The sequence below is a fragment of the Thalassophryne amazonica genome, chromosome 8 (genome assembly GCF_902500255.1).
Source record: "Thalassophryne amazonica chromosome 8, fThaAma1.1, whole genome shotgun sequence".
Classification (NCBI taxonomy): Eukaryota; Metazoa; Chordata; class Actinopteri; order Batrachoidiformes; family Batrachoididae; genus Thalassophryne; species Thalassophryne amazonica.
This window is the reverse complement of record NC_047110.1, coordinates 44,580,958-44,590,298: the sequence shown is the minus strand read 5'-3', so window position 1 is coordinate 44,590,298 and position 9,341 is coordinate 44,580,958. Positions and strand designations below refer to the sequence as shown.

The 9,341-nt window shown below is 43.2% G+C and overlaps 1 protein-coding gene across 1 annotated transcript in view; it reads left to right on the top strand.

Moving 5' to 3' along the window:
• Positions 1-418: 418 nt before the first annotated feature.
• tmem117 (transmembrane protein 117) overlaps positions 419-9,341 on the top strand; it is a 296,188-nt gene continuing 287,265 nt past the window's right edge. The window contains exon 1 of the mRNA XM_034176082.1: positions 419-713. The gene's annotated coding sequence lies outside the window, so the exon portion shown is untranslated. The remainder of the gene's footprint in view (positions 714-9,341) is intronic.

Sequence of the window (9,341 nt, the reverse complement as noted above, 5' to 3'; positions counted from 1 at the left end):
TTTAATGTACAATGGTTCATTTCAGCTCGGCTTGGTGTATAAATCTCACCCTTTCAGGCAGTAAGAGCTGCCAGCTGGTTGTTAGAAGCAAATTAGAGACAAAACAAAACCAGCTGATTTCAGTAGACAATCAATACAGCCCGAGTTTGTTTTTATCAGGCGGCCAGTCGCAGAAGTACGAATTCGACACTTCGCCGGAAGTGACGTATCTCCGCGGCTGGAACTGATGTTGTGTTGACATGCCAGGGGGTGGGGCATTCTAACTCTGGGTTGCCTAAAATTTTTCACAGACAGATAATAATAATAATAATAATCACAATAATAATAATAATAATAATAATTGCATTTTGAATTGAAAGGTGAGATCGGGGGATGTTTTGTGCATTGTGTCTAATTTGACGAAGTGAGTTGATGCTGTGCGTGTTTTGTGTTTCCAGCTGTCTCCGTCTCCCTTCAACATCACACAAACTGCACCGCCCGGGGATAACGATAAGCTCCGCCCGCCTGAGCTCACCCTCCGGCGCATGGACATCCAGCAGGATGACAGGGTTCGGGGTTTCCTCTGTTGTGTAACAACAGGTCGTATGGATAATCCCTCCGCAGCCTGTGCGTGTCCGCGGCTCTTTTAGGATGATCAAAGCACCGCGGTGGCTTTGATGTGGCCGGGGAGCGGTGGTGCGCGAGCGTCCGTGGGAGACGGCGTGGACGTGCAGGTGCGTGTTTGGCGCTTTATTGCACATTCATGCTTCTGGTCTGCTCTGCTTCAGAACAGCTTACGTTATCACTGCCGACATGACGTCTGGCGTCATGTTGAATTCTTTCTATTTTGGGTCATTCCGTGAAGAAATCTCAATTATGATCGTCGCGTGACGTAGCAGGAGGTAAAACTGCAACGAGAAATTCAAACACAGTGACCCTGATCAAACTGGAAGAATTGGTGAGTAGTGGCTCATATATATGAATTTCTTAGAAATTCTTCCCTTCTGGGCTTAAACATCAAAAATGTACATGAGTGGGTGAGTGAGTAAGTTTGTCCATGTCAACCAGTTGTGTAGACAATACAGATGGTTGCCCAGTTCCGGATCACCTTTTTTAAAGTCCCGCTATACGGAGCTGTAATGCAACTGAATGTCCTTTATTGTGTATTGTTGTATTGGCTATATTTGGATGTTATCTACCTGAAGAAGTCTGGATAGTGTAGCCCTTCTACTTAAAGTGTGAAGTCACATTATGTGTGGTGCAAATATTTGCCGGAAATGGATCACTTTGCCGGTTCTGGATCACAACACTCTGTGTCACTTTGGGGTCATTCCTGGCATCCGGCTGGAGCCCTTCTAATGCAGAATGATACACACTGTGCCCGAGAATGTGTTTTGAACACAACATGATATAAATTATACTTATTAAATGAGAATTTACTTAGTTTCGAAAGGCACTGTTATTTGTTTTTACGAGCAAAAAATGAAGTGTGGAGGTGAAATTGCTCCCGAATTAAAAAGTAAAAGCCCCCACATTCATGGCCATTCGTGATGTTGAGATGACCCCCAAAGTCCACACGGCTCACAAGTACTGACACGAGGCTGCTGCTTCAGTGATCCACAACCGGCAAATTTTCGTCTGAGATAAATGCGCGCAGCAATTAAACAGCAAGACATAACACACTGACATTTTCTACCCAAGTATAAGTAAGTCTTTTCCCACTCTAGAACCAAAAACACTGAATGGCTAACTCACCTTTGCTACGTCTTACAGATCGTCACTTTCAAACTTACAGGAATGAGTGAGTGAGAAAAAGCGCACACGACGCAGACACCAGATGTTTTGATTCCTCTGCTGATCACAAGGATGGCTGGAGCCGGTCGAACTTGTGGTTGTTTGTAGATAACACACACACACACCTATACGAGGTCTATTAGATAATAAACCGACCCTTTTATTTATTTTTTTAACTATATGGATTTGAATGACGTGCGATTACACCAATCATGCTTGAACCCTCGTGCGCATGCGTGAGTTTTTTCACGCGTCGGTGACGTCATTTCCCTGTGGGCAGGCCTTGAGTGAGATGTGGTCCCGCCCTCTCGGCTGAATTCCTTTGTTTCACACGCTGCTTGAGACGGCGCGCGTTGCTTTATCAAAATTTTTTCTGGACCTGTGAGGAATATCCGAGTGGACACTATTCGAGAAATTAAGCTGGTTTTCGGTGAAAGGTTTAACGGCGGATGAGAGATTATGGGGTGTTTCTGTCAGTGTAAGGACTTCCCACGGAGCGGGACGTCCTGCAGCGCTTCCAGGCGTTTCGACCTGAAAACATCTTAATTTAAGGCTTAATTCACCCAGGACGTCGTGAGAGAACAGAGAAGATTCAGAAGAGGCCGGCATGAAGACTTTATGCGGACATTCCACTGTTTAAGGACATTTTTAAATGAAAGACGTGCGCGCAAATTCGCTGAGTCGTTTCCGTGACGACTCGGCAAATCTGTGTGCGCCGCGACAGGAAAAACACCTCCGTGTTGAAAACCATTTGTAAAATTCAGGCGGCTTTTGATGGCTTTCAACAAGTGAGCAACTGAGAAATTGTTTAACAGCTTGGGCATGTTCCAACTTGCCCGTTAAGGTTTCCAACGGAGGTGTTTTTCCTGTCGCGACCCCCCGCGGTCGGGTCCGGCCCGACATGCGACTCTGCCCGCACGTTCTTTCATTACAAAATGACCGTTAACAATGGAATGTCCGAATAAACTCCTCATGCCGACTTCTTCTGAAAGTTCTCTGTTCTCTGACGACTTACTGGGTCAACAGAGCCTGAAATGTAGAAGTTTTCAACTTGAAATGGCGAGACGCTGCTGCCTCGAAGCGCAGATCGCCGTCAGGCGCCGTGGGCCGTCCTTACGGCGACACTACCAGACCAAAATCTCTCATCAGCCGTTAAAATTTTTACCGAAAACCAGCTGAATTTATCGAATGGTATCCACTCAGTTGTGCCTTACAGTTTTGAAAAAATTTTGATCAAACAAAGCAGCAGTCTCTGAGCCATTCCTAAACAATGAAGAAATCGATGAGAGGGTGGGCCACTCCTCACTCAAAGACTGCCCACAGGCGAATGACGTAACCGACAGGCGTGAAAAAACTCTTGCATGCCCACGAGGGTTCAAGCATGTCTGATGTAATCACACGTGATTCAAATCCATATGGTTTTTGAAAAAAATAATAAGGACAGATACTTTTCTAATAGACCTTGTGTGTGTGTATATATATATATATATATATATATATATATATATATATATGTCTATAAACAATCTATAAACAATTGTACATTCATTAATATGCACTGTCTGTGTCAAATAAACCAATAATGAAATGAAATGAAACGTAATGAAGACAACAACCCTCTTTTATCTATTTTATCTGGTTAACTCTGATGTACCACTAAGACTGAAAGAGCAACTTCCTGTATGCTACCTGCTGGATGGTTAGTGGATCCTAGATGAGTTCGAAAATTACAAAGGGATGTTTTAGAAACTCACCTGTAGTTTGTGTGATTATCGAATTTTCAGTTTATTTAATTTTCTATATGGCCAAACAGTGTTGCCACAGTTACTTTGAAAAAGTAATCGTGTTCAAATGTTTATCTATTTCTGAACCTACTTAATAATAAGTTTTATTTATAAAGCGCTTTACATTTGACAAGCAAATCTCAAAGCGATACCATAAAGATACAAAGAATAAAACACAGTGCAAGAATAACATACATTTAAGAAAAAGGTTTTACAACCCCAATTCCAGTGAAGTTGGGACATTGTGTGAAATGCAAATAAAAACAGAATACAATGATTTGCAAATCCTCTTCAACCTATATTCAATTGAATACACCACAAAGACAAGATATTTAATGTTCAAACTGATAAATTTTATTGTTTTTGTGCAAGTATTTGCTCATGTTGAAATGGATGCCTGCAACACGTTTCAAAAAAGCTGGGACAGTGGTATGTTTACCACTGTGTTACATCACCTTTCCTTCTAACAACACTCAATAAGTGTTTGGGAACTGAGGACACTAATTGTGAGTGCCATGATTGGGTATAAAAGGAGCATCCCCAAACGTCTCACCCATTCACAAGCAAAGATGGAGCAAGGATCACCACTTTGTGAATAACTCTGTGGAAAAAATAGTCCAACAGTTTAACAACGTTTCTCAACGTTCAATTGCAAGGAATTTAGGGATTCCATCATCTACAGTCCATAATATAATCAGAAGATTCAGAGAATCTGGAGAGCTTTCCACACATAAGTGCGAAGGCCGAAAACCAACACTGAATGCCCATAACCTTCGATCCCTCAGGCGGCACTGCATTAAAAACCAACATCATTGTGTAAAGCAGTGGTGTCCAAACTATTCCAGAAAGGGCCGAGAGGGTGCAGGTTTTCTTTGCAGCCACTGATTTCAGCAGGTGATTTCACTGATTAACATCACTTTGAGCAGGTGGGATGAGTTTATCAGTGAAATCACCTGCTGGAGTCAGTGGCTGCAAAGAAAACCTGCACCCTCTCGGCCCTTTCTGGAATAGTTTGGACACCACTGGTGTAAAGGATCTCACCGCGTGGGCTCAGGAACACTTCAGAAAACAATTGTCAGTTAACACAGTTCATTGCTACATCTACAAGTGCAAGTTAAAACTCTATCATGCAAAGCGAAAGCCATACATCAACAACATCCAGAAACGCCGCCGCCTTCTCTGGGCCCGAGTTCATTTGAAATGGACAAACAGTGCTGTCAAGGACCATAATGAGGATGTTAAGTGGATGCAAAGTGGAAAGTGAGCTGTGGTCTGATGAGTCCACATTTCACTTTTTTTTTGGAAATCATGGATATTGTGTCCTCCGGACAAAAGAGGAAAAAGGCCATCCAGATTGTTACCAGTGCAAAGTTCAAAAACCATCATCTGTGATGGTATGGGGGTGTGATAGTGCCCATGGTATGGGCAACTTACACATCTGTAATGACACCATCAATGCTGAAAGGTACATTCAGGTTTTGGAGCAACACATGTTGCCATCCAAGCAATGACTTTTTCAGGGACGTCCCTGCTTATTTCAGCAAGACAATGCCAAGCCACATTCTGCATGTGTTACAACAGCGTGGCTTCGTAGTAAAAGAGTGCAGGTACTAGACTGTCCTGCCTGCAGTCCAGACCTGTCGTCGATTGAAAATGTGTGGCGCATTATGAATCGCAAAATATGACAACGGAGACCTCGGACTATAGAACAATTGAAGTCGTACATCAAGCAAGAATGGGAAAGAATTCCACCTACAAAGCTTCAACAATTAGTGTCCTCAGTTCCCAAATGCTTTTTGAGTGTTGTCAGAAGGAAAGGTGATGTAACACAGTGGCAAACATACCACTGTCCCAGCTTTTTTGACATGTGTTGCAGGCATCCATTTGAAAATGAGCAAATATTTCGGGAGCTGGAGTTGATGGCTGTCAGCAGAGCGGAGGTGGCGTGATGGGTTATAAGAACTGATCAGATCTTTGAGATACACTGATGTGCTGCCATGGATACACTGATAGGTCAGGAGACACATCTTATATTCAACCCTGAACCTAATAGGGAACCAGTGGAGCTTTTTGAGGGTGGGTGTGATGTGCTGGGACTTTGCACCCTCATCAGGATCCTGGCAGCACAGTTCTGAATATACTGCAGTCTCTGCAGGCTCCTGCCAAGTATCCCGATGAGGAGTGCGTTGCAGTAGTCCAGCCTGAAGGAGACAAAAACATGGACCAATTTCTCAGCATCGGGTATGGAAAGGGAGGGATGGAATTTGGTGATGTTCCGGAGATGAAAGAATGCAGTTTTGCAGAGGTGTTGGATGTGGGTGTCAAATGACAGGTGGGGATCAAACCGTACCCCGAAGTTAGTGCCAGAGGAATTGAGGGGAATGTTGTGACTGGCGAATGAAAATACAGTCAGAGAAAAGGACCGGAGCTGGTGAGGCGTCCCAATAAGCAGACCTTCGTTTTTTTTTACTATTAAGCTGAAGAAAATTGTCATTCATCCATGCCCCGTCTCCTCCAGGCATGCCGTAAGAGCAGTTATTGAAAGTGAGGGCAATGTGGGGTCCAACCTGGCATAGAGCTGAGTATCATCAGCATAGTCATGGTAGGCAACTCTATGCCTGCTGATGACGTGGCCTGGGGGAGCATGTACAACCCCAATTCCAACGAAGTTGGGACGTTCTCTAAAATGTAAATAAAAACAGAATACAATGATTTGCAAATCCTCTTCAACCTATATTCAATTGAATACACCACAAAGACAAGCTATTTAATGTTAAAATTGATAGACTTTTTTGTTTTTGTGCAAATATTTGCTAATTTTGAAATGGATGCCTGCAACACGTTTCAAAAAAGTTAGGATGGGGCAACAAAAGACTGGGAAAGTTGAAATAAAGTTTAAATGCTCAAAGAACACCTAATTGGAAACAGATGAGTGTCATGATTGGGTATACAAGGAGCATCCCTAAAAGGCTCAGCTGTTCACAAGCAAAGATGGGGCAAAGATTACCACTTTGTGAGCAACTGCATGAAAAAAATAGTCCAGCAGTTTAAGAACAATGACTACATTTACATTCCATTAATATTCGGGTTAAGGTCAATATTCTGGTTTCTGAATCATTAGGAATAACCCGTTTACATGCTTAAGCAGACAGAGTTACTCCTGTATACATGGTCATTGGTATCATTTGGAATATCCTCATCTAAACAGCGATGCATGTCTTCCACCAGTGCTTGATTTGGTCTGGCGTTCGTGCAAATTCTGCTTCGTGTAATCCTGCTTCATCCTTTTTCTTCCTTCTTCTTCCTGCGGCATTAACATTTTCTCATTTTTCTCTCCTGCGGGCTGCCTCCACATCAAAACAGCGAGCGTAGTCTCTGGAGCTGTTGCCAGATTTGGCGCAGCTCCGCACAGCAGAGAGGGGGGTGGTGTGAGTGGCCCGCTGCAGCATTTACCGAGCCCACAGACTCAGTAAGAGCAACGGAGGCAGAGCAATCGCAGTGATGCCGGTGCCGCGACCGGCCCGCTTGATAAGGACGCAGAACACAATGCGCTGTTTATCGCTGCTTCTGTGGTGTCCGGTGGGTTGCGCGCGCCGTATACAAGTAGTTGCCATACTCAAAAGACCAAGATTCCTTGCGGATAGGACATACGCAGAACACAAAATAATGTTCCTTTCTATGGGGATATCCCAATGCGCGTTTATATGACCTGATATTTGGGTTAGAAAAGGAGTAACCCAGGGGTCTTATTCAGGATTTTAAAAACCGGAATATGAGCATATTCGGGTTTTTGCGGGTGTTTACATGGCCGTGCGCAACCGGGTTATTGCTAATATTCTGGTTATGAAAGGGTTATTAAAGGGTTATTGGCTGCATGTAAATGTAGTCATTGTTTCTCAACGTTCAGTTGCAAGGAATTTAGGGATTTCATCATCTACAGTCCATAATATAATCAGAAGATTCAGAGAATCTGGAGAACTTTGTACATGTAAGCGGCAATGTCAAAAGCCAACATTAAATGCCTGTGACCTTCGATCCCTCCTACATTGTGTTAAAGGATCTTACAGTGTGGGCTCAGAAACACTTCAGAAAACCAATGTCAGTTAACACAGTTCATCACTACATCTGCAAGTGCAAGTTAAAACTACCATGCAAAGCAAAAGCCATACATCAAGAACATCCAGAAACGCCTCCTTCTCTGGGCCCAAGCTCATTTGAAATGGACAGACACAAAGTGGAAAAGTGTGCTGTGGTCTGATCAGTCCACATTTCAAATTATTTTTGGAAATCATGGACGTCGTGTCCTCCGGACAAAAGAAGAAAAAGACCATCCATATTGTTACCAGCGCAAAGTTCAATAGCCAGCATAGCATCTGTGATGGTATGGGGGTGTGTTAGTGCCCATGACATGGGCAGCGTACACATCTGTGATGGCACCATCAACACTGATAGGTACATCCAGGTTTTGGAGTAACACATGCTGCCATCCAAGCAACGTCTTTTTCAGGGACGTCCCTGCTTTTTTCAGCAAGACAATGCCAAGCCACATTCTGCAGGTATTACAACAGCGTGACTTCATAGTAAGAAAATTGTGGGTACTAGACTGGCCAGCCTGCAGTCCAGACCTATAGCCCATTGAAAATGTGTGGCGCATTATGAAGCACAAAATATGACAACGAAGATCCCGGACTGTTGAACAACTGAAGTCGAACATCAAGCAAGAATGGGAAAGAATTCCACCTACAAAGTTTCAACAATTAGTGTCATCAGTTCCCAAACACTTATTGTTGTTTTAAGGAAAGGTGATGTAACACAGTGGTAAACATACCACTGTCCCAACTTTTTTTAAATATGTTGCAGGCATCCATTTCAAAATGAGCAAATATTTGCACAAAAACAATAAAGTTTATCAGTTTGAACATTAAATATCTTCTCTTTGTGGTGTATTCAATTGAATATATGTTGAAGAGTATTTGCAAATCATTGTATTCTGTTTTTATTTACATTTTACACAATGTGCCAACTTCATTGGAATGGGGTTGTTGATGGAGAATAGTGTGGGACCGAGAACTGACCCTTGTGGTACTCCACAGTTGACAGTGTGGGCCCTCGACCTGGCTCCCCCTAGAGCCACAAACTCAGCTCTATCAGTCAGGTAGGCCTGAAACCACAGTAGTGCTGTGTGGGAGATGCCAATGAAATACTGCAAATGGTGGAGGAGAATGGAATGGTCCACAGTGTCGAAGGTGGCTGAGAGGTCCAAGAGTAATAGGAGAGATGGAGAGCCCTGGTCAGAGGCCACCAGCAAATCATTGGTGACCAGGGCTGTCTCTGTGCTGTGTATGGTGCGAAACCCTGACTGGAATATTTCATAAAGACTGTGAGAGTGTAGGTGATTGTGAATTTGAGTAACAACTGTTTTTTCTATGATTTTGGAAAGAAAGGGGAGAATGGAGATGGGCCAGTAACTAGATAGAATATCAGGATCAAGACAGGGTTTCTTTAGCAGGACGTTGATAAGAGTTGTTTTAAGGGAAGTTTACTGTGAGGTTTTAAATTCGAACAGGTGGTATCAATTTTTGAAGAAATCAAGAAATTTATTGCACTGATTTTCTGAACTGATGTATGTGATTTGGTGGACCGAGGAGATGAGTATTAGATGTTGTACATATTGACAGAAGTAGCTCATTTAGTTCTGAAATGAAGCTTGGGTGGGGTTTAGGTGGGCGGTAGATGAGGATGGTTGTAAAGTGGAGGGGTTTTGCACATGTAAAGGCCAAACAT